The sequence below is a fragment of the Chiloscyllium punctatum genome, chromosome 18 (assembly GCF_047496795.1).
Source record: "Chiloscyllium punctatum isolate Juve2018m chromosome 18, sChiPun1.3, whole genome shotgun sequence".
Taxonomy (NCBI): domain Eukaryota; kingdom Metazoa; phylum Chordata; class Chondrichthyes; order Orectolobiformes; family Hemiscylliidae; genus Chiloscyllium; species Chiloscyllium punctatum.
The window spans coordinates 22,714,977-22,742,370 of record NC_092756.1 but is presented as its reverse complement, the minus strand read 5'-3'; positions in this window follow the sequence as shown (position 1 = coordinate 22,742,370).

Sequence of the window (27,394 nt, the reverse complement as noted above, 5' to 3'; positions counted from 1 at the left end):
TTTCTCCCTCAAGTAACACGTGGTGGCTCAGTGGTTTGCACTGCTGACTCACCGCACCAGGGTCACGGGTTTGGTTCCAGCCTTGGGTGATTGGCTGTGTGGAGTTAGTATGTTCTCAACTGTGACTGCGTAGGTTTCCTCCCACAGTCACAAAGATGTGCAGGTTAGATGAATTGGCCAATGCTAAATCACTCAAAGTGTTCAAGGATCTGTAATTTCAGACATTAGTCAGGATAAATATAGAATGGTAGGGGAATGGGTCTGGGTGGGTTACTCTTCAGAGGTTCGAAATTGACTTGCTGGGCCCAAGGGCTTGTATCCACACAGTAGGGATTCTACTCATTCTAAATCACTCCAGCAAGGTACCGCCCTGGCTGCCCACAGTTTAAACCTGGAATCCATTATCCCCAGTTGACAACCTGGTATAGCATTTAAAGCGGTAAGAAACATGGTTTTGGCTGTATTGCTCTCGATCTGACGCATTGTTCTTCAAGTTTTAACAGTATTGATAATCATTAGTTTTTGACAATACTCCATAAATGCCAGGCACGAAAATAGGATGAGTAAAAAAGCTTAATTGATAGCTTTTAATCTGGGAGATCTACTCCCCACAATCTGTGGGGCAGTTGCAATTTTGTTAGCTTGATAAGGAATCGCTTATGGTGCCAAATAAAAGAGCTAAACCAGCCATTCTATTTCCGAAATATCTGTCTGGGAAACATCAAAGAAAACATTTACAATCGGTGTCGGAAATGAGGAAGGACATTCATTTTAATAACAGCTATCCGATCTAGCCAGGATATTTGAAATGCCTCCCATCTTTGAAGGTCTTGTTTAATTTTGTCAAAAAAAAGGAAACAGTTCACGTTAAATAAATGATCAAAGACAGATGTAATGAATATACTAAAATAGGGAAACCACCCCGGTGACCATTTAAAAGGAAACCAGGATTTGCCCTCAGTATCAGGTATTTCCCCAAGATCTCCCATAGGCATGGCCTCCAACTTTGTAAAATTAATCTTATCGCCCGGAAAGGCAACAAGCGAATTAATGCATTGCATCACATGAACAATAAATTACGGGATTTGACAAAAAACATAAGACCCTCATCTGCATACAATGCAATCTTACGTGACTTCTATCCCACCTCTGGGTCAGATATGTTGACATCCCTACGGATGGCCTCCGCCAGTGGCTCAATCCCCAACGTAAACAACAATGGTGAAAGGTGTCAACCTTGTCGGTTGCCTGGAGAAATATTAATATTATGGGTTGGCCACACCATTCGTGAGAACCGCAGCCAGAGGATCGCAGTAAAGGACCCTCACCCACTTGATAAAAACTTTGCATAGATCAAACGTTTCTAATTTACAGAAGAGATCAGGCCACTCAACGCAATCAAATGCTTTCCCTCATCTAAAGAGATCAATAATCCCTGGACAGATTGTTGTTGACACTCTTGGATCATATTGAGTAAACTCTTCACATTGTAGGAAGATCTGCGGTCCTTTATAAAGCCTGTTTGTTCCTCTTTGGCAACGGAAGGCAGCAAAGTTTCCAGCCTTAATACACGAGTCTCAGACAGGATTTTGAAACCAACATTTAAATGTGAGATTGGCGTGTAAGAAGCATAATCCTCCAGGGTCTTCCTTTCTGCAGCATCGGAGAGACATGAGCCTCTCTTAAGGATGGAGGGATGGGTTACTGACTGTATGAGTGACAGAACATGTTAAACATCAGCCCTGACAATAGGTTTATAAATTAAATATAAAATTCACGAGGAAATCTGTCAGGAACGTGCACCTTTGCATTCTGAGGCTGCTTCACACCCTCCTGCGCAGACAATGGTGCATTAAGGCACAACACTTATTCAGGGGTTACTCCTGTGAAATGAAAAATGACTCCATCTTAATCCATCTATCCTCATAATGCTCAGTCTGAAATAATTCGGAGAAAAATCTTGGACAGGAGGCACTAATCTTTTTGGAATTGAAGGTAAGGATCCCAATATCTTCCCTAATTGAGGTAATGGCTTAGAGGGGCGCTCGTTTTCCTGGCAAGATAGAATAAATACCTGCCTGGCTTATCACCATGCTCAAGCAGCCTTTGTTTTGCAAAAGTAAGTTCCTTCTTGGCTGTCTGTGTGAGCGTGGAATTCACTGTAGACCGAAGCGTTGTGATCCTCTGCAGCTTAGCTACTGAGGGTCTATCACAGTATGCCCTCTCGGCTGCCCTCAGCTGTGCCTCAAACCAGCGTTCCTGCTCCCCCTTCAGCTACATCATAAGGAATAATTATTCCCTTGGCATAAGCCTTAACAATTTCCCATAGAATGGATGAGTTACTGGTTGAATCTGAATTAATGGCTAAGAAAGATCTGAATTCATTACAGAAATACTCAATGAACTAACTAGTCTTAACAATAAAGGGATACATTGGCCAGTGACTCGAATCTATTATATTTTCCTAAATCTTTATCAATAAGTATGGTCAGAAATGGTCATATTCCCAATTGTGCAGGATGCCACCGAATCTAACATTGTTGCAGGGATGGGGGAGAAATCAAACCTGGTGTGGCATTTCTGCGGGTTAAAGAAGATATTAAAAGCCCTACTTGTGAGGTAGATGTGTCTCCAGACATCCAACAGCTCTAGTTCTGCACACAAATCCACCAATTACTTACATTATAACGAGGGTATTGAGGGACCTTCGGACATTCTGTCCACTGTGGGTTCCATAAGACAGTTGAAATCTCCTTCTATGAGAATGTGCCATGATGGAAGAAAATGCATCTACCAGGATTTTAAGAGGGTATGCCGGGTGGGGGTGGGGGTCGCAATTACTGTTCAAAATATTGGATTATTTACCATAGTTCAAGGCTTGGGGGATTGTGATCCTTCCGTGAGTATCAAATACAATCTAGTAATTTAAATGTAAGATTCTTCTTATCCAGTATGGCTTCTCCCCTACTCCTAGTATTAAAAGATGAAAATAAAAACCCGTTCAAACCCGACCTGCTGTAACGTCAAATATTCCTTGTCATCGAGGTGCATCTGCTGCAATAGGACAAGATCAACCCTCTCCTTGTTAAGGCTAGAAAGTACCTTTTTCCTCTTACCTGCCTCCCCTTAATGCTCCAGATACACCATTGAAGCATGACATTAGCCATAACACACGAGAACAACATTTGAAATCCAGAGAGGAAGAACTTGAATGACAAATCGCTGAGCATCAATGAAAAAAGACTCATCGAGATTAAAAAAAACTAACTAACTAAAACTACAACAACTAACATGCTTTCAAAATGTTCTACAACTAAATACACATAAAAATAAATAAAACAAACAGGCTACAAAATGCCAATGGCACTCAGGAGGGGCATTTACCCCTCCCCCTCCCATTGTGGGCAGTTGCACGTCGCAAATCTTTATCTTCTGCCCCATTATCAATACTGCATCCCGGGCAATTAATCACAAACATCGGGATTGAACTGCCCTAACGTAGACATTCAGTCTTCATGATCAGCTTCATAACTCCCTCCAGCTTGAGCCGAACCCGACACACAAACTAAGCACGAGAAAAACGAAGAGTAATATTAATCAAGTTAAAATTGTGTACTCTACCCATCGCTGAATGTAATTTAACATTACTTATTACCAAGAAAGATTCAACAAACGTTCTTTAAAACGAGAGAAGAATGATTATCGATATCTATTAAAGGATCCAGCCTGCTTTATAGTGTCCACAAAGTTTTCGCGTCATCTGGAGCGTCATTGGATCTATTGAAAGATCCACCAGTGCGTAGATCTATTGAATGCATACGGAGCACCGCTGCGTTCATTGCGGAATACTGAATCTCAAGTTCCCTTAATCTTCTCTTGATATCATCAAAAGATTTTCTTTTCTGAATCACTGCCGCTGAAAAGACCTGGAAGAACATAATCCTGGAGCCCTCGTCGGATCTTTTTCCTGCATTCTGCAAGCTTCCATAAGTCTTTGATTGTCTCTGCAACTACGTTATCGCACAAGAACAGGGTGAGGGCGTTGGTCTGAGTCTGACCTGTGCTCCATAACCCGATGAACTATCTCAATCTTCACCCGTCCCTCTTCAGCTTCGAAGTGAAGGAACACGGCAGCCTGTTCTCGAAAAGAAACTCACTGGCTGAACACCTTTTGTCTCCAGCAGACCGATGATATGAACCTTCTTCATTTTGCCCCTGTTTCGAGGTTGTCAAATTGTTCAGTTAAGGTACAAACCTGTTTTCCAAGGGCGAGTATCCGCTCCTTACAGGAATCGATCACTGACTCTGCCCCTGTAGTTTGATGCTCGACCTCATCTGTTCTGTTTCCAAGACTTTCAATTTGCTGCTCATATTTTTAGAGCATGGCTGAGAGTGGTTCTAGCCTCCTGCTGAACTTTTCTTCAATCATGGCTTCAATCATTTCACGTAACTTGGTGAACTCGGTGACCACGACCTGGTGAGTAACTGGGTCTATCGAACGAGCAGAGGGGGTCGCAGGTGCGGCCACAGGCATGCTGACAGCTTCTGACGGGTGCCCTGTGTGTTGGGACTTAGTCAATCCTTTCCCATGTTTTGTCATTTCCACTTGACAAATTGGCTTAATTCAGTATTCTGTAGCTCTTTTAGTGTTGAATTTTAAGTAAATGACTGTCGTGGGGTGGGATAGAGCATTACTGTGATGCAGAGCTCAGCAAAGCCGACCTTTCAGATCGCTGCCATCTTGTTTCCCCTTTAAAACTTTATCGATCTTATCCATTTTGTTTAATTCCTGGATTTTCTAGAGCCGTGTCATTCGGAACCACTGTCTACAATTTCCCCAACACTGCACATTGTTGCTCGATAATCATTGACTCCTTTGTGATTCGTGAACCTTGCCTCAAATGTATCCAATATCTCTGCCTCCCATGTTCTGCGGGGAAGAGTGTTCATCAGACTCACTGCACTCTGAGAAAACAAAAAATAAACCAATTCATTGGTGTGTGAGATTAGCTTTATTTTTGCATTCGTATCTGAGCAAGGATATAGTAACACTGGAAGCAGTTCATAGATGTTTCATTTCATTTATTCCATGCATGAAGGGCTGATATTATGGCTACCCTTGGAATGAGAGCTGATCTTATTGAAATATACAAAGCCTTGTGGCGAGTGGATCAGGTATATACCAACTGGGAGTTTGTATAGCCCAATCTTGACGCCGTTGTCATTGAACCCTTACAGGGTGGCAACAGGACATTCAACCCATCGAGTTCACACCAACCCACCGAACATTATCCTGTCCCCCTACCCTATCCATGTAACCCTGCATTTCCCATGACTAACCCACTTAACCTACACATTCCTGGTCACCCTGGGTAATTTAGCATGGTCAATCAAACTAAGCTGTATATCTTTGAACTGTGGGAGGAAACTGGAGAACTGGGAAGAAACCCACACAGACATGGGAAGAATGTTCAAACTCCACATAGAGGGTCGGATGAGGTTGGAATTGAGTTCAGCTCCTTGTTGATATGAGGCAGCAGTACTAACCACAAATCTAACATGCTGCTCCGTTAGCCCTATTTGTTACCTGCGGCTGATGAAAGATATCTGCCTGACTTGTTCCTATCGCTAAACCTGACCCAGTCTGAGACCTTTATCATTGGTCATATCACCAACCTGGTTAAATTTAAAATTTGTTGTGAGCAGTGGAGGACGGTACTAGAAAAGAAACAGTGACACCCTTCAACCACAGTCAGAACCAGAGTGAGGAAAAATTCACAAAGTGCGATTTCATTCAAGTTGGAATTCTCTTTCCCAGAAGTTTGGGATGGATGAATCTATATATTAATATTATATAATATTATATTATCTTTTTATGGCTTTGTCTGATTTTCCGTAGACAGAGGAATCAGGGATAATGCTGCATGGAGAGAAAAGTGCAGCTGGGAGCACAATGAGAGGAGCCATGACTTTCTTTACTGGTGGAGTAGTGTCAAAGGGACGATTGGCCCACTCGTGTCCCTCAGCCCTGTATTCCGATGTCCGATTCAGCCCTTCGGACCGGCTACACACAGGCAGATCGAGGCCACGCCGATGGTTAGGTGTAGTTTCGGAAATACACTTGGAAATTCCAGGCTTGGTCAGGAAGTGACCCCCCAGCTGCAATCCCTTTTTCCAGGCTTCCCCACTCCGTAACTTCTGCTCTGGAATTGCTCAGAATACTGCCCCCATATCCCATCCAGGGTTAACTCAGGCAATGTTTCTCCTCTCACAACATTATACAACAGGACTTCCAGGAAAATAACTAATTACTTTCCAAAATCATAACATAAAATCTTAAGAAGTAGGAACATGAGTCGGCTATTCGGCGCCTCAGGCCTGAACTCTCATTCAATAATAACATGGCTGATCTACTTCTGGGTTCAACTCCAATTTCCTACCAAACTCCCTGTATCCTTCCACAACTCTCTAGGTTAGGGAATTCCAGACGGTCACGACCGTCTGAGAGAGTACATCATTTTTCACCTCAGATTGAAATCGATGTTCCTTATTCAGTATCTACCGCCTCGAGTTCGAGACTCAGGGGAAACACCTTCTCAGCATCTACCTTGTCAAGCCCCCTCTGTATCTTGTACATTTCAGTAATATCACCCTCATTCATTTCAACCATAATGAATAATCGCCTTATCATTTTAGATGTATTCAATAATTCAACCCTTCCTTCCCAGGAAGCTGCCTCATGAACCAACCTAGTTACTTGCTGCATCAGCATGCTGACATTATGATTCAAACACAGGAACACTCCAAACCCTTTGTACTGCTCCTTTTTTGGGAGTCCTCTTCATTAAAAAAAAGCCAGCATTTTGGTTCTCAGTTTCATCCACAAACTCGGATGTATATTGCACTCAGCTTTCACCTTCAGGCCATCAGTATAGATTGTAAATAACTGATGCCGTCGGACTTATATTTGTGGTAATCCAGTAGATACGTCTTTATCATAAAGATCCATTAATCCTGACTCTCTGATTTCTATGTGTTAAGCAACTGTCATCCCATGCTAATATATTATTCATCATACTACGAGTCTCTGTCTTGTGACAGAACTTTTATTTTGTGATACATTGTGAAAAATCTCTGGAAAGCGTCATGTTGACCAGTTCCCTTTATCAAATCTGCCTGTCACTTTCTCAGGGGTTCCTGATGAAGTGCTCCTGCTAGAAACATTTATTTTCCTGCTTGGATGCTGCCTGACATGCTGTGCCTTTTCTGCATGACTATTATCTTGATATTCTCAGGGATCTCCAAAATATAATTTGTATGATTTTACAGGCCAAAAATAGTTTCCCCTTCATAAAACCATGCCAACTCTGCATTAAGCGTTTCTAAGTGCCCTGCAATTTCTTGCTTAATAACAGGCTCTAGCAGATTCACAGCAATAATTGTTAGGCTAAATTGTTCCTGCCTACTGTCTCATTACTTTCTTGAAGACAGGCGCCACATTGGAAGTTCTCCAGTTTCACTGGAACACTCCTGTAATCCAAAGAGTTATAGAATATTTCACACAATGCCGCTAGTCACTATGTGACCACTTCTTTTAAAATTAACTATGAATTACTGCTGATCTGCCTCCCCTTATTCTTATGTGTTAGTTAAAAACCTTGTTCCTTTTGTTAGAGACAGTTCAAGAACGCCCTCCTATTACCATACTGTTTATACCATTGACATGCTTACAGTACTTTCCCCACGAACAGTGACTTAAAATACTAGTGTAAATGATCTGCCTGTTCCCTGTGGCCAGTCCTCCAGTCACATCCTCCTAATGGCCTCAATGTACTTTCCTCACTTCACTTCTGCTTCAGCTCACACACACATCTTCAAGCTTTTTTTATGTAGATGCGAAAGCTCTTGATGCATGTTCTATATTTCTGTCCGATTTATTACATCATATCTTTTCGTACATTTTCCTCATTTTCTTGATTCATACAGTCATATCGTGCACAAACAGACCATTTGGTCCAACTTGTGCATGCTGACCAGGTTTTCTAAACTGAACTAATCCCATCTGCTTGCACTTGGCCCATATGCCTTAAAACGTTTCCCATTCATATGTTGGTCCAAATGTCTTTGAAATATTGTAGCTGTACAAGCATCTACCACTGTTTCTCGGGCAGCTCAGTCATAGATACATCACCCTCTGTGTAAAAAATGTTGTCACTTTGTCCCTTTCAAGTTTCTCCCTTCCACCTTAAAGCTATGCATTTGTGTTTGAACTCCCTAAACCTGCCGAAAAGACCATCGCTATTGATTCTATCCATGCCTCCCATGATATTATAAACTTCTAGAATGCCACCCCTCAAAGTCGTACACTCCATCTGATACTAACTTCAAGATCAAACGTTTAACGATAAGCTCTGCAAATTGGAAAGAATATTAAAAATGACAGGTAAAGAAAACAGCCCAAACGTCATACTGTTAGTTTTGTTCTATGTTACAAAACTAAGGCAGCATGAAACCTTTACTCGTGCTAATAAGTGGTCAAGCACCTGAATTCCATAGTGTGCAGACAGTGATGATGTATACTGTCAAAACGTATAGATCTAGATCTATTTAATACCACATGGTCAACATTCTCCCTCCTGTTCTCCCTATGACCTTGTGTGGTTGTGTCTTCTTCACCTTACGCTCAGTTCGAGAGAACCCCTTTCCCCCATTCACACCTTAATTGAAACCCATTTTGCATTATCTTCTCGTTTACCACTGCTAATAGCCGGCTTATCTTTTGCCATGCCCTCTTTAACAAGTCACCCATCCCCCATCTACAGCAAGAGATTACAAAGCCCAGTTTCCAACCTTTTTCAGTTCTGAAAAAGTCACACTGGGCTTGTAACGCCAACACTGTTTCTCTGTCTCTGCAGATTCTGTCAGGCCTGCTGAGTTTCTCCAAAAACGAATAGGCACATCAAAAATTTTCAATTAAATAAATAACTATGGATACTGGAAATAAATACAAAAATTGCTGGAGAAACTGCGAGCTTTGTAGAGGGTCACTGTACCCGAAAGATTAACTCTGCATTCACTACAGAAGATGCCGCCGGACGTGCTTTATTTCTTCAGCAATTTCTGTTTTTGAACAAGTTTCAATGACGTGTGTGAAAGTTGCTCAAACGCCCTGTCCAACACGGAGTGCCCTACACTGGGTACTGAACAATAATGCAAAGTGCACACATTCATTCGCTCAGAAACTGCATAAGGCTGGCATCACTGACACCACAGAGCTCTTAATCATGGTCAGGGAGAAAACCAGAGGGAAACACATTCAATTCAAACGCAGAAGATGGCATTATGAGAAAGGAAACGATTCAGATGAATATGTTAAAGGGTTTGAGTAATGTAACAAACTTGAAGCATGACACTAAGGAGAACCCTCAGCAGAATGAGAATATGAAAGTGTTACTCCATCAGAACCCAGGTGCGTTCACTGAGTGCAAGGCTGATGGGTGAATGGGTTTCGATGTGAACTGGGGAACAGTCAGTAGAATTGAATTTCAGATATTGCAGCTCAAACTGGGCTATCACGTGATGCTGTAGACAACAGCAGCAACAGAAGCAGGATTGTATTCAAACATAATCTGCAACATTTTGCCCAGGATATTCCATCAGTCTACCATTATCATCAAGCTGAGCGATGGTTCAGTGACGAGTGTGGGTGAACATGCCACGGTCAGATCCATGTGTACCTAAAGCTGATCACAACCCATTACAGCTACCACACTTGAATGGTTTCATTCCAAACATCAGAACTAACATCTGATAGAGAGGACGAAATGATCACAAGACCAACAGAAGCAAGGGAGGAGATTGCAGAGCCATTGGCCTTGATTTTTGTGTCCTCTTTGTCGACAGGAGTAGTGCCAGAGGACTGGAGGCTAGCAAACGTGGTTCCCTTGTTCAAGAAGGGAAGTAGGGATAATCCTAGTAACTATAGGCCAGTGAGTCTCACTTCTGTTGTGGGCAAAGTCTTAGAGAGAATTGTAAGGGATAGGATTTATGCACATCTGGATAAGAATGATGTGATCAAGGATAGTCAGCATGGTTTTGTGAAGGGCAGGTCGTGCCTCACAAACCTTATTGAATTCTTTGAGAAGGTGACGAAGGAGGTAGATGAGGGGAAAGCGGTAGATGTGGTATATATGGATTTTAGTAAGGCGTTTGATAAGGTCCCCCATGGTAGGCTACTGCAGAAAATACAGAGATATGGCATTGAGGGTGAGCTGGAGGTTTGGATTAGGAATTGGCTCTCTGGAAGAAGACAGAGGGTAGTAGTTGATGGCAAAGGTTCATCTTGGAGTGCCGTCACTAGCGGTGTTCCGCAAGGATCTGTTTTGGGACCATTGCTGTTTGTCATTTTTATAAATGACCTGGAGGAAGGGTTAGAAGGTTGGGTGAGCAAGTTTGCGGATGATACAAAAGTCGGAGGATTTGTAGACAGTGAGGAAGGATATGGCAGGTTACAGCGGGATATAGAGAAGCTGCTGAGCTGGGCAGAAAGGTGGCAAATGGAGTTCAATGTAGCTAAGTGTGAAGTGATTCACTTTGGTAAGAGTAATAAAAAGATGGATTACTGGGCTAATGGTAGACTACTTGGTAGTGTGGAAGAGCAGAGGGATCTTGGTGTCCATGTACACAGATCTCTGAAAATTGCCACCCAGGTAAATCGTGCAGTGAAGAAGGCATATGGCGTACTGGCTTTTATTGGTAGAGGAATTGAGTTCCGGAGTACTGAGGTCATGCTGCAGTTGTATAAGACTCTGGTGCGGCCGCATCTGGAATATTGTGTGCAGTTTTGGTCGCCATACTATAGGAAGGATGTGGAGGCACTGGAACGGGTGCAGAGGAAGTTTACCAGGATGTTGCCTGGTATGGTAGGAAGATCCTATGAGGAAAGGCTGAGGCACTTGGGGTTGTTTTCTTTGGAGAAAAGAAGGTTTAGGGGTGATTTGATAGAGGTGTACAAGATGACTAGGGGGTTAGATAGGGTTGACAGTGAGAACCTTTTTCCACGTATGGAGTCAGCTATTACAAGGGGGCATAGCTTTAAATTAAGGGGGGGTAGATATAGGACTGATGTTAGGGGTAGGTTCTTCACTCAGCGAGTCGTAAGTTCATGGAATGCCCTGCCAGTAGCAGTAGTGGACTCTCCCTCTTTATGGGTATTTAAGCGGGCATTGGATAGGTATATGGAGGATAGTGGGTTAGTGTAGGTTAGGTGGGCTTTGATCGGCGCAACATCGAGGGCCGAAGGGCCTGTACTGCGCTGTATTCTTCTATGTTCTATGTTCTAGATCAGATCTAAGCTCTGCAGTCCTGCCACATCCAGACATAAATGTCGGTGTACTATTTAAAAACTTACTGGAGGAGAAGACACCAGAAATATCCCCATCCTAAATAATGGAAGAGCCGTGCACATTAGCGAAAAAGTCAAGGATGTAGTAACTGCACCATCCTCAGCCAGAGGTGTTGAATGGATAATCCACCTCACCCTCGCCATGATGCCCACAGAATCACAGTTGGTAGTGTTCCACAAATTCGATTCGCTGCATGTGACATTAAAAAACAGCTGAACACAGTAGATACGACAAAGGCAAAGGGCCCTGAAACCATTCCTGCAATAGGACTAAAGATTTGTGCTGCACAACAGGCCGTGTCCCTGGGGAAACTTTCATTCCAGCTCCAACACTGACATCTCCCGGCAATGTGGAAAATTCCTCAACTAGGTCCAGTCCCCTAATAGGTGAATACTTACATTCTGACCATTTCACACCCACTCAGTCCCTTCACGATAAACAAATTGGTGGAAGTTCGTTTTGACAGAGTTGTGAAGCAGTACAGAAATAACCCGCTCAGTGTGGTTTCCGATAGATCCCTATGTGGACAGGGTGCTGTTGTAGAATGGTCACGAGATTACTAATCCAATACAGGATAATGCTCTGGCAGCTGATGGAAGTTTAAAAAAATAAAATATCAAGATCCAGAACCTGGTGATGGTCACAGTGACCTTGCATCCAATGTTGATTGTAAACATCAATCTCCTTCCACAATGCACTTTCTGGAAGTGAATCTCCCGTGCTTTCCTGGTCTGGTCTAAAAATAACTCCAGACACACAGGCATGTGGTAAAGTCTTCAATGGTCCCTGAAACGGCCAAGCAAGACTCTCAATTGAATCACACTGCTCCAAGGTCTTAAAGAATAAAACCAGACAGAATACCCAGCACCAGCCTCGATATCAGAAAAGGGAACGCGAAACACAGACTGTTGACCCTTGCAGAGACCTCCTTCCTAACATCTGAGAGCTTGTGACAACATTTACAGAGCTTTCCCACAGACTGCACAGAAACATCGGGAAAGGAGTAGGTCACACAACACATTGCGCCTTCCCCATTCTAGTTCATGGAGAAAATCTCCTCAATGCAGTTTTCCCGACACAGTGTTCATATCCATTAGTATGTTTAAACATTGTGAGATATAAAATAAGAACTGTTGTAGTCCCTTCAGTCCATCAATATTGCTCCTCGATTCAATATACAAGCAGTTTTCGGATAACGCCGGTTTATTAAACGTGATTTGACTGCAGTGCGATTCGTGAATTGTGCACCTTTTCTCTATAAAGTGAGCTCCCGCTCACTGTGGCGCGATTCCTTGCCAGACACCACCTGAACAACAAAACCCAGCTTCAGGATCCTCTGTCTGCCAAATGCACCCTCTGAGTGTTCAGCTAAAACAGGAATGCAATCCGCTCTGCAAAGCCTTGAACCTGAGCCTGAAACGGGGAAGTGTTCTCTCCAATTAGAAGGAACTTTATTTCAAACTGGGGGAGAATCTTGAGGAGAAATGGAATTCCATGTTGGCATCACGTGGTCTGTCAGCCCTGTGCGCTTTCAGGTGAAGAGTTTGGTGAAAGGTACAGGGATGTAGCCAGTGACTGTATTGTGAAAGTGTTGCGTTTACAGCACTATTTCATTACAATATATGATTTGAAGGTTTAATTAGACTGTGCTAGTGTGTGTGTGTGTTAGACAAACTTTAATTTTGGTTTTTTACTGATATTTTGCGGTTTGCCCATTATTCTTTTTTCCCCATAGACCACATTATTAATATTACATGATTTTCTGCAACACAGTGATGCACAGGAACACAGCTACCACGTTATTGAAGAGCAACCTGTAATAATATCTGATCCTCTATCTTCATACCATACCCTGCTCTCTCCCTATCCCTTTAGTTTCCAGAAATCCATTTTTATATTCAGTGCCTTGGTTTCCACAGTCTGATCTGGGAGATACTTCCCCAGGTTCACCAGTCTCTGAGTGCAGATACTTATTCTCATCTCAATGCAGAGTGGTTTGCCTGTACCTAATACTGTGGCCCCTTGTTTTGATGTCCCAACCAGGGGAATTGTCACCCCTGCTTCCAATCTGTCTTGTCCTGACAGAATTATATATATTTCACTGATATCTCCACTCATTTTCCTAAAGCCCATGGAATTCAGGCCCAGCCGCCCCAGATTCTGCTCCCACAACAGCGATCAGTCTGGTCATCTTCGCTGCTCTCCCTCAATGTCAGGTTTGTCCTTTATTAGGTAAGAAGACCAAAACTGTACATAATACTGCACAGAGTTCGAGATGAGGTCTCACCAATGCCCTGTGCAGCTGCAGTAAAATACCCCTTACTCTTGTATACAAATCCCCCTGAAGTGAATGTGAATACACGATTTATCTGCCTATCTGCTTTCTGCTCCTGCAATATTCTTTCAGTGACTGGTGTACAGGGAGATCCAGATCCTTTTGAATGTTACAGCTCCCCACTTGTGGGTCTGTGTACACGGGTCAGCGTGCCAATGCCATTCCCAGTATTGACTTCATGATTCAGATCTCATTGCCCTACACTGATCTCCGAGAGCTGCACAGAAGAAACAAAAATGCAGTTTAAGTTCCTTTATAGATCAACATTTTTCAACCAATCCCTTTTCAAATGATAGGCTCTAGTTCTGTTTTTACCATCAAAGGTCACAATATCACATATCCCCCGCCTCTCCTCCCCATTGCTCCTCATGTGCCACGTATTTGCCCAGACACTCCACTTGTCTCAATCACCTTGGAGCATTTTGACATCCTGCTCGCCCACTCACAATCTGATAATGTTTAGTGCCATCTGCAAACTTGGAAATATTGTACTTGATCTACTCAATCATACATATGATGTGTATTGGGAATAGCTGGGGCCCAAACCCCAACCCTTGCTATATCCTCCAAGCCTTCCATTCAAAAAATACATTGTTTTATTTCTACTCACTGCTTCCTGACAGCTCTCCCATTCTAAAACCATATTAGTCCCAGTCCCATAGGATTTGAATTTGCATAATAGGCTTTATCAAAAATCCTTCTAAAAATGCACATATTTCATTGATTGCTTCTCCATAATTATGCTAAAGGCACTTTCTCAAATAGGATTCCGATTTGATCAATCTCTGTTGACTTTGTTCGTGCTCATTACTTTCAGTTCCAATACATCCTCGAAAACTGTTCAGGTGCTAATTTCATTCTATTCCCCTAAAAACAGACTAATGTTCACTAGTTTTGTTGGGAAGTTTTCTTTTTTGTTTCGTTTTCTTATGTGAAGACATAACTGAAGTATTTAGTCCACAGTTCTGCCTTTTCCCTGTCCGCAATTCTCTAGCATCAGACTGTAAGAAAGCTGCACTTTTTTTCCCGTAATTTTGCCATTGACATATTTTCAGAAGATATTACAAGTTCAATCTTAAAACCCTTGTTTATATACTCTTCAGAAACCCATCGATTCCTATCTTAAGCTACTCACTGATTGATCTTCCACAGCCATACAAACACAGAAGCACAGACATTGTCCCTTCAACACGACAGCATGGTCGACATTAGCCCCACTTTCCGACACAAGACCGTAGCCGTGAATCTTATGGCATTTCAAGTTCACAACCGTGTATTTTCCAATGCTTGTGAAATTGCCATGACAATTCTTTTCTCAGGAAGTGCATTCCTGACCCCAGCACCCTCTGAGTGAAAAACAATCCTCAATTACACTCCAAATCTCAAATCCTTCACTTTATAATGTGCTCCATTGTTCGTGGCCCTTTGACGAAAAGGAACAGCTACTATCTATCCATCCTGTCCATGTCCCTCGTAATCCTGTCCTTCTGAATCTCGGCCTACTCAGCCTTCTCTGCTCCAAACTAAACAGCCCGAGCTTATCCAGCCTATCTCCATAGCTCATATGCTCCATCCGGGTGAACATCCTGGTGAATCTCCTCTGAGCCCTCTCCACTACAATCACATTCTTCCTGTAATATGGCTCCCAGAACTACAATCAGTATTCCATCTTGGCAAAACCAAACTTCCGCATAGCTCTTATAATCTATGCCTTGATGAATAGAGGTTATATCTATGGTCCCTATGTTTTCTCAAATTGTGCATTAACCAGTTTAGTCACATTCAGGGATTTGTGGAGAAGCACCCTCTGAGCTTCTTCGTGTGCTGCCATTCATTGAGTTCTCCCCTGTCCAGTTTCTTCTTCCAAAGTGCATCATTTCATATTCATCAGGGTTACATTCCATTTGCCATTGTTCCACACATCTGACCATTCCATCTGTATCTTCCTGTAACATAAGACCTTCCTCCTCACTGCCAACCACCCGGCCAATCTTTGTATCAAACACAATCTTAGTTGTCACACTACCGCCACCCTTGTCTATATTCACAGCTGCATCACTTATGAATACCACAAATAATCAGGTTAAAGATGACACAACACCAGGTTATAGTCCAACAGAATTATTCTGAAGCACTAGCTTCGAAGAGCTGCTTCTTCATCAAGTGGTTGTGCGCTTTGAAATCTCGTGCCTCTGAATAAACCTGCTGGACTATCACCTGGTGTTATGTTTTAAGTTTGTCCACTCCAGTCCAACACCAACACCTCCGTATCACAAATAATAAGGGACACAGTACTGATCCCTGTGATACACCATTGGACACCGGTCTCAGTCACACTAACAGCCTTCAACCACTCCCTTCTGTCTCCTAACAGTAAGGTGATTTGTATGCAACTTGGCAAGTCACGAATGACTCCGACCTGTTCCTTTGTTATTCTTTTCCACTTGACACACTTGCAGAATATCTGGGAATTCTCCCTAATCTTGCCCTACTGGCAGGTTTCTATGCCCCTGTTTTAGGCAGTTCTCACCAAGTGAAGATTTTCCTCATTATTGTGGTCTTAAATGGTCTGTCCCTTAAACTGCAATTATTTGCCTTGAATGTGGAACCGACAGCCAGGGAAACGCCCTGTTTATTTCCAACTTGGCATAAGTTTTGTGAAGTTTCCAAGTTTCATTATGACCCTCCTCTCATTCTTTCAAACTCTAAAGAACACAGGCCGAGTTTCCTCATCAGGCAATCTCGCCATTTGAGGGATTAATCTGGACAATGTCCATTGCACTTTTTTGTGGTCAGTATATTCTTTCTCAGATTGGGTCACCAACACATTACACAATGGATGTAGGTTTGTTCGCTACATTTCCAGACATTTCTTTATCTTACCAGGTAACATCCTCACTTGACCTCATGAGAAACAATGTTTAAAATTCCTGCTTTCCATTTATATGTTTGGATTTCTTTGTGTTGGTGATGCTGTTTCCTGTGGCGAAGTCACTTCCTGTTCCTTTTCTCAGAGGGTGGTTGATGGGGTGTAATAACTAATAGCACATCGAGTTAGACATCTGTCAGAAATGCATATGGATTTTCTCCATTGTTGCTGTTAATTCCTAAATATCCAATATCACACGCTGTATAATTGATTCCAACAGTTTCCAACTTGCAGATGTCAAGTTAATTGTTCGGCAGTTCTCCAAACTATGTCTTCTTCCCTTTATAGATGCTTGGATTCCTTTCATTAAACTATAGTGCTTGGACCACGTTTGCTAACTTCCATTTATCCACAATGGCTTCCAGCCTTTGCAGAATGCACAGGAAAATAAAACACAGTCATCGACTGTGCAATTAATATTTCTATTGCTGATTTATGTCTGACATTTTAATATGAAGTACATTAGGTTTGTCAGACTTAGCAATGCTCAATCCAGTTACACTTTCAAATACCACCTTGTTACTGATATAAGTTGACTTTATGCCTTCAATTGCACAAGCCCAACATGATCACTGGGTATTACTGGGTGATTTTGTGGATCTTCCTCAATGAAGACAGATGCAAAATAACTGGTTATTTTCTTGGCCATTTCCCTTTTTTTCACAATAAACTCTCCTCTCCCGATTACCAATTTCCATATTTGACCTTGCTTTTACTTTGTTTCCTTCGAAATACAGATTGTAGATTTGTGCACTGTTTTTGTTCTTGTTTGTTAGCATTCATGTTCTGTTTTTGATTTCCTTATCAATTTCATGGCCCTTGTTTCTAGATCGTGAATTTGTGAAAATTCTCAGGTTTCCACAATGACTGAAATTCTTCCGAAGCCACTTCCTATGATTAATACGGTTTCTAATTTGTTATGTTAAGCATCATTGTGTCATTTCCCCTTTCTTTGGTGTTTATACCTGAAATTAATAGACGTATTATTCAGACTTTGCATTATTTCTATAAATCTCCTGGTCCTGGCCAGATATATTCAGGAACACTGCAGGAGGACAGAGAAGGAATTACGGGAGCCCTGGCTGATATTTTTGCATCATCGCTGGCCAACAGGTAAGGTCCCGGAGGACTGGAGGGTTGCGAATGCTGTGCCCTTACTCAAGAAGGGCTAAAAAGAAAAACTTGGGAACTATGGACCACTAAACCTAAAATCTGTAGCAGGTAACCTACTTGAAAAGGTCCTGAGAGATATGATATACGTGCATTAGGAAAGACAGGGTGTGATTCTAAGCAAGATTAGAGTGTTGCTACAAAAGCACAGCAGAGCAAGCAGCATCCGAGGAACAGGAAAATCAACGTTTCGGGCAAAAGTCTATCATCAAAGTCATCACGGCTTTGTGCATCGGACACCATAGCTCACAAATCTGTTCGAATTCTATGATGAAGTGACCAGCAACGTTGAGGAGGTCAGGTCGGTATGCTTCGTCTATATGGATACAAGTAAGGCCTTCAATAACCTCCACATGGTGCGCTGCTCTGAAAGGTTAGATCGCATGAAAATTGAGGAGGATCTGCCAAATTGGATACAAAATTGGCTTGATGGTAGGAAGCAAAGAGTAATAGTGGTAGGATGCTTGTCAGACTGGAGGCCTGGGACTAATAGAATGCATCGGGGCGATGCTGGCACCACTATATATTACATACATCTATAATTTAGATGAGAATGTACGTGCATGATTTGTAAGTTTGAAGGTGAAAATAAAATAGGCGGTTACATGGAGAAGGACAAAGGTAATCAGAAATTTCAGAACGTACAGCAGTACCGTGATCAGCTGGGGAAGTGGGCCGAGAAATGGGAAATGGATTTTAATGCAGATCAGTGGAAGTTCTTGCATTTTAGAAACTCAAATCAATATCGGAGTTTTATGGTGAATGGCTGGGTCTTCAGGAATGTAGTGGAACAGAGGGACCTTGGAATTCAGTTTCATGTTTCTCTGAAAGTTGATTCAGAGGTAGAGAGGGCAATGAAGAAGACTTTTGGCACACTGGCATTCATCAGTCAGGGCACTAAGTAGCGAATTTGGGGAGCTATGCTGCAGAATACGGGACACTGATGAGGCCATACTTGTCGCGTTATGTTCAGTTTTGGTAACTTTGCTATAGGAATGATGTTATTAAACTGGAATGAGTGCAGAAGAAATTTACAAGGATGTTGCCAAGGACTCAAGGCTCTGAGTTATAGGGAGAGGTTGGAAAAGCTAGGAAGTTTTACTTCTGCGTGTATGTGACTGGGGAGAGGATCTTATTGAAGGGTATAAGATCATAACAGGCATGGATAGAGTGAATGCAGTCAGCCTTTACTTCCAGGGATTGGACAATCACGGACTAGAGGGCATCAGTTTAATATCAGAGGAGTAAGAATAAAAGGGAACCTGAAAACCAACTTTTTTACACAGAGGGTGATATGCATACGGATTGAGCTACCAGCAGAAGTAGTTAAGGTGGGTACATTCACAACATTTAAAATGCATTTTGACAAATTCAGGATAGGAAAGGATTAGAAGGATGCTGGGCAATGGCTGGGACATGGGGTTAGTGTGAATTGACATTTTGGTCGGAATGGATCAGTTTGAGCCGAAGGGCCTATAGGACTCTATGACTCTAACAACCATTGCTTATCTCCCACTGAATGTGGAGCCCTGTCGGCTCCATGCTTCCATCATGTTTGACCAAAATGTACAAACATTCTATATTGTATGCAGACTCCGTGTAAAATACAACATATTAATGTCACTACTCCTCCAAAGCTGTTTCAGAGCAAGGACATTGATTAGTCCTCCTGACCACACAACACCAAATCCGAAAAAAACTTGATCTGTAGTTTGGTTCAATACATACTCTTCAACATTTAGGGAATTTATTTTTCACAGTCACTTAGTTAACACAGTTGAGATGCAACTTGAGACCATCCAATAAGAATGCAGTATCCATGATATTTGCATGTCTAATTTTCAGAGCATATGACGCTCAGAATTTCTGCAACAGTTTTAGTTTCGATATATAATACACCAATGTTTGCTTCTCCTTGTTATTTGTAAGCTCCCCTTAAAATGAATCTGAGGGACCTGGTCTGTGGCGTCATTGGTGATAGATTTGGACAAGACATTCCGGAAGGGTCACCTTGACTCTGTGATACAGGCCAAGCGTCAATAACCTTCTCCGCTCTGGCAGGATAAGTGTCACCATATTCTATCTGCTCCTTCACACTCCCCGTATGCCTGTTATAGCACTGACCCCCGAACAGGGCTCACGCTCTATTTCCAAATAAGGCTCAGGCATTTCCAAACTCAGTATTGAATTCAGCAACTTTCTTCCTCACTTTTCCTGTCACCTACACAATACCCCCCACACTAATCATACTAAATTGATTTACAACTGTCGACTGACTCATTCCGGACACCTCACCATTCCCCCCCGCCCCACATCCACCAGCACGAACAACAGGGTCACCCATTTCCACTCTCCCTCCCTCTCTCCCTTTCTCCTGTTCCAGGAGAAACGGTCTGGAATGGGACAGAAAGGGCCAAGCCGGGTGGTGATGTGCCTGATGTCTGTTCCCTCACACCCCATTCTCCCGCCATGTGGGGAGGAACCTGGCATGAGCCGGACAGAAACAAGATGGCTCATGTGGAGCTTCTGAAACATCCACTTCCCATCAACTGAGTACAGAGCAACATTCAGTTCTCACTTTAAACCCACTGTCAGTTCCAACGTCAGTCCATTCACTCCCAAACAAAAACAGATACCCCACTGCACAGAGATGCAGACACTGAAATGCACAGACGTATTGGTAAACACCCCAACATACTAACATGCACAACACATATAAGGAGATGGGCATAAACACACATTGCAACACACAGCGACATATACAATTGCACACAAATAGACACAAACACACATAGAAACACAGATGCTGATACATAGGCACACTGATGTAGACACACAGATACACAGAAAACAAGCACATGGACACACACATACGGACATACACACACACATATGTGCATATATATATTTATATATAAAACACACATACACAGAGAGACACAAGCACTAGTGTCATTAAGCCATAAATCGACACGTTTTTGGTTTATAAAGGGATCAAGGATTCTAGGAAGAAGGCAGGAGATTGGGTTTGGCGTACACACAAGAAATTATTGAATGGCATATCAGACTTGATGTGTCGAATGGCCTCATTCTGCTCCTTTTTTCATGCTCATGTGGTGTTATGCTCTCAAGTATTCACTTCCTGAGATTGCAGCAGAGGATGGATTTAATACATATTTGACTGGAAAGATTCAGTGGGAATGTGGGACAGGTTTGGAGGGCAGAATGGTTGATAGTTATTCATAATTATTATATCCTTAAGTATGAAAAGAGGTGGTGATTTGATGTGAGGTTAGCACAGTTTTTATGTAATGGGTCCGACAATGAAACAAAGATGACCCTTTCCAATTAGTGCTGTGTGCGGTCTGTGGTATCCTCATCCTCAGGGAATAGGGAAGACTCTGTTATTGAGGATATTCTAGGCTGAGCTCGACTGATCTTTACTGGACAGGAGAGTCAATGTTTATCGGGAACAGACAGGAGAGGGATGATCAGAGACAATTGGACCAGCCATGAGCATTGTGAATGTGTTATTATCTCAATCCACCCTCGATGCTGTTATAGAGATATACTGCTGCCCCTACTCCATGTGTTGTTCCCTCAATCCACCACTCGAAGCTTTTACAGAGATATACCGCTGCCCCTACCCAATGTGTTGTTCCCTCAATCCACCATCGAGGCTGTTACAGAGATATACTGCTGCCCCGAACCCATGTGTTGTTCCTTCAATCCACCCCTCGATGCTGTTACAGGGTAGGGGACCACCCCAATCCGTCAGACAGGATCGTTACAATGAGACAGGAGGAGACCATTCTGCCCCTCTAAGAAATTACACAGGAATATAGAATTAAGTAATTCAGGTCGTTGAGTACATTACACAGACCAGGACGAGGCCATTCAACCCGCCTGAGCGGCTACACAGGAACAGGGAATATGTCACTAGCAGGAAATAGAGAGTAGAGAGTATTGTTACTTTCAGGCTGCAAAGCTCTAACTGATGGAGTGCCTCAGAGATCACTGTGGGGTCATCAATGATCAATAATCTGTATCAATGATCTGGAGGAAACGGAGGGAATGGCTTTGAGCTCAATAGCTCGTACACCAAGATGGTCATTCATTGTGTCGTCAAATTGAGATACTGAGTCTGCAATATGATTATAGACAGGGAAGGTTAGTGTGCAAACCTTCAGTAGAAATAGCATAAGGTAAATTGTCTATTTTGGCATGAAGGATAAAATAATGGTAATCAATTTAAATGGAGAGAGATTGTAGAACTCTGTGATACAGACGGTTTCCATGTTCCTGGGACATGAATCATGTGAAGTCAGTCTGCAGATGCAGCAAGTGATTTGGAAGGGAAGTGGAATGATGCTGTTTTTGACAAAAGGTTAAAGTTTAATTGCAGGAATGTTTTACTGCATCTGTACAGGGCATTGCTGAGACCACATCTGATGCACTGTGTGGAGTTTTGATTCCCTAACACTAAAATAAAAGGATATAATTATTCTTGAAATCTTCAAAGAGGGTTCCCTTTTCTCATTCCTGGAATGCCGGCCTTTGGTTATGGGGGTAATCAGTTCCGATCTTAGCCTAGAAATAGTATTGTACCACCATGACTTTCAGAAAAGTGTATCAGCTGGATGCATATTATCTCTTGTCAGGGAGACTAAAGCTAGAGAATATAATTGAAGAAAAAGATGCATTGATATTAACACACATTCTATGAAGACACCTACCAATATTTACAAATTACACAGACACGCGTACGCATGACATCAAAGTATAAAATGGGGACATTTTTTGAGATTGAATGGAATTGTGTCCAACAAGAGCAATGATGCCGCTGCATATAATCCATATTCAGGTTTCCCAGAGAATGTTCCAGGAGAGCACACATGGTCCAGTTTGGTGTTCAGTTGACATTATTGTATGTTTCAACACAGAGAGGGAGAAAATTGTTCCCTGCCTGAGAAGCAACAGCCGATTGATCCCTTTCTCTTACTTTGGTACACCAGATAGCAAAGTGTCAGTCTATAAAATCCCCGCGTTATCTTTGCCACTTGTGATGGATTCCTGGTGAGGATTCATTGGAAACTCTCATATGCCCGAACCAAAGGGAATTCAGCCAAATCCAACTGTTCCAGAAAGAAATCCCACAACCAGTAGCTTATTTGAACAGAATAACTTCAAAGGCAGAATAACATTTGGAGCACTCTGTCATTTTACTCTTTGATATGAGTTCAACGTTCTGTGTCTTACATTTTTTTTCTAGAAAATGACCTACTCTGAGACCGATATCATTGGCCACATCATTAAACTGGTTACATTTAAGATTGGTGTAACCAGTGGAGGAGTGAGACGGAAAAGGAAACAGTGACCCTCCAACATTGGCTGGAACAGAAATGAGAAATTTTCAAAGGGCTGGCCAAGTAGAAATTCCCTCCCCAGAAGTTTGTGGTGCTTGGATGTTTACATTTACTCAAAGTTGTATTTGTTGACATTTGACAGAAAAGTGAATGTAGAAAAGGGTATACAGACAGAAAAGTGCTGTGGAAATCACAATCACATGACCCATAATCTTTGTGCATGGTGGAGCGGTGACAAAGTGTCTCATGGCACACTCCTGCTGCTCAGTCCTATGTTCCTATGTTCCATCCAACCACTCACAGCTCCTGCAAGGAGCATTTGGAGGCCACTTGCTCCAAATATCTGATTCACAGTAACACAGCATCTCATTCAGTCCCTCAAGACTGTCACCCACACGCGATTTAGTGTGGGTTGGAAAAGGCTACTTGGAAATCCAGGCTGGGTTCGAAACACGCTTCTAGTCTCTTTGCAGAGTGTCTCCTCACTGCAACTTGTGCTTTATTTGTTGGTCATAATACAGGCCCAGATTCACTGTGAATACAGCCCTCATATCTCACCCAGAGATGACTCACAAAATACTTTGCTCTGTCTGATTGCAACGTTCAATAACAGAACGTTTAGGAAAATTACAGCCATTAACTTTGTAATTACAGAATAATGGGACATAAGGAACCGGATCAGCTAATTCGGACGATCAAGCCATTGTCTACCATCATGGCTGATCTACTATTGGCATTAACCGCTTTATAATGCCCAATTCTTCACATCCCTTAGCTGTCTGACAGGTCAAAAATCCATCCACCTCCTCATTAAATACTTTCAGTGATGTAGATCCCATAACTCGCTAGCCCAGATACTTCCTGACATTGATTACCCGCTGTGAGAGGAAAACATTCCCTACACATACATGGTCACCTAATTGATATGAACGAGAGGTGAACACAGGGGCTCAGCAAAACAGTGAATGGCTCTGATATCAAGTGAGTATTTGACTGAGGATGGCATCAGGACCACCCACTTATTTGAGCTAAATGGAAATCAGGTTCTAACCTCCCACTTGTCTGGGTCTTTCAGAGCACAAAGAAAGATGCTTGTGGTCGGTGGCCAACAGTCCTAACAGTTCCTGGACATCTCTGCAGGAGATCCTCAGGTTAGCCTCCTCAGCACAAACATCTTCAACTGCTATATCAATGTCTTTCCCCATCATAAGATCTGAAGTAAGGATGGTGACTGAAGATCACACAATATTCAGAGATTTTGTGCCCCCTCAGCTCCTGAACCATCCCTTGTCCATGTGCAGCAAGACCTGGACAGCATTCCGTTTGTGCTGTTAAAGTGTCGGTAACATTCATGTAAAAGCGCTGCCAGACACTGCACATTTCCACAGTTAGTAGAGGAGCTCAATCAGCATCCCAGGGTGGTTGCACACTGATATGTGGAAGCCATTGAGCCCGTGGAAACTACCGAAGAAGAAGAGGGACAGCCCATTCAATCCACCTGCCTATTCCACATGAAGAAAAGGGGTCTGGTCAGTACATCGAGCTGTTAAACAGGAGCAGGTAGAGCCCAATCAGACCCTTAAACCTGTTCCATGAGACAGGGAGGAGGCTATTCAGCCCCACGAAATAGTTATACAGAAACAGGAGGGCGTCATTGATACATGACAAACCAATGAAACCGATACTGCATTGATAGGGGGCTCCAGGGTGCTAATCATGGTTCCATTGTTTGTAGAACGTGTCTGTACCTTAACATGGTTTGCTGGCAGTGATAAGGGAAACCAAATATTTTGTGTAAAGTCTCAACGAGGCATCTTCTATCTCCAAGAAGACACTCCCATGTGCTCTATGTAGGTCAGAAGCTGCTGGGAAGAGTTAACTCTTTTATACTGAAGGTACTGTTGCTGCTGTCGGGATTATGGATGGCATGACGTTCATTGCAGGATCACGCACCAATTGAACTGTATTAACGTTGGGAGAGTTTTTTTTTCAAAAGCCTGAACCTCTCTCTCTCTGTTTCTGAATGGAAATAGGGAGTGAGGGTGGTTGGGTGGAATGTTCTCAGAGGCTCTTAAACTATCGAGAATCATGTAACCCGAGTGAAAAAAAAAGCCATGGAATTTATCACCGTAACAGTGTCTGTTTCGAACATCATAAGTGATTGTGTATCCCCCTTAATGTTCAATGCAATCACCTTATTCTCTCACTGAGCTTCACTCACTGTTCATGTCGCCATCATCCCAGGGATTAGTCTGGTGAGACTTGAGAGAAAGTCTATCCACAGTACCCCAAATACTGCCTCAACACACACAGGGATGATCACAATAATCCTTTTCTCTCACTTAGACATCGCCGTTTCCTACATGTGTTATGAAACGCCATTATTTCTCTATGAACTACAACTGACATTGAATTAATAAGTTCCTTATATCTGTACATCGGCATCAATAAAGCCAGCACCAGAGTTGCCTATGGAGCTGTGCATCACACTCGGGGAGCATTTCAATGAGATCGAATCCACTTAAAAGATGTAATGATCAACTACCTGAATAGAAATGAGCTGTACAAATACGGGAAACAGGTAGAAGATGGGAGTTATCTTTACTTTTGTTCTTCTCTCACAGGATGTATGCAGCCCTGGTCAAGTCAGCATGTTACATCAGTCTTAAACTGAGTGGCTGGTTCAGTTGTTCCACAGGACAGTAAAGAGTAAAACACATTGCTGGGGGTTTGTAGTGTTACAATTCAGGATAAATTCTCCTGCTTAATTAAAACCAGCAACACAGAAAAGATTTATCCAATGCAGTAATGTGTGATAATTCTAGAGTCTAAGAACTATTTCAAGTAAAAATTAACAATTTTATTTCTGAAAGTTTTACAGAGAATAATAATCGGAGGAATATTGACAACTTCTTCCTCTAACCTGTCTTTGACCTTCCCCTTCCACAATACGAGTCAGATAAGACTCCTAATTATGATTTACAAAATAAACTTCTTATCTCAAAACCAGGAAGCTTTCGGTTCTTCTCCATATTCCTGCCTTCTTTTCTTCTGGGGGAATTCTGCTTCACTAGTTACTAATCAATGAATATACTTTTAAGGGAACTATTTTTCAGGCAGTCTTTGCATTTAGGTAGCTTGGCAGCTCTGCTCTCAACTGTTCAATTTTCCACGGTCTTGTACCTCCAAACTATTGGATTGTGTCACTGGCTTTTAAGATTATCAATCTATTACATTCAAACTTGATTGGAAGTGGGTCATTTGGGGTATAATTTAAACTGTTTGGCTGAATTTGTTTTTGTCTCAAGACAATGAGCTAATCGAGTTGTTTGACCAAATGTTAAATTATATCTATTTTTCGGAAGACTTGGTGGTTTCAGATAGTTTAAAGGTGCAGTACACCCACTTGTTCATCACTGAAGTCACACAGAAACCTGATTAGGGAAGGTTGACACATTGACTTACCTAAACGACTTCAGGCAAGCAGATGGGCTTTTATAACAAATGATAATGGTTGCTTTTAAATTCCACCACTTTCCTTCATGAGATATCAACAGATTATTATTCTGTGGCTCTAGATTATCAGTCAATGACTTGACTACCATAAACTGTCTTCCTGTACGTGCAGGGAACATGTCAAACATCCTCAAGAGCAATTATTTAGTGATGGACATGTGATTAGAAGGCACTTGAAACTGTTGCATCCAGATTGAACAAAGGCAAAAATCATGGTTCATTCAGAAGTTGCACTGAGCCTGCAGACGAGACTGAGATATCATGGTGGTGGTTTTGGACAGGATTGGTGAGTGGGGAGGACATGGAGATGTAAATCCGTGAAGGACAAAATGGATTATGGAGTTTGAGAACATTCTGTGTCCTTCTCGCTTATCAGTGAGTAATTTATAAATAGTCGTTTGATAGTTATATTTATAAGGAAAGGATTTTTTGTTTGGAACTGAAGACAATGACTTGCACTTTCCAAAATTTGTATATCATGAGCAGAAATTGACTTCAACCCAGTTTAGTAGACAAATATAATGACTTACCAGGAACACCAACTATCGCAAGGATGGGATAGTAACCACCTTGAATAATCCAAAGGATATACAGGATCGGTGATGCTAATGATATCCAAGGCCGAGAAAGCCAGTAAAGACCCGAGGATAAACTTCTGTCCATTGTTGTGTAA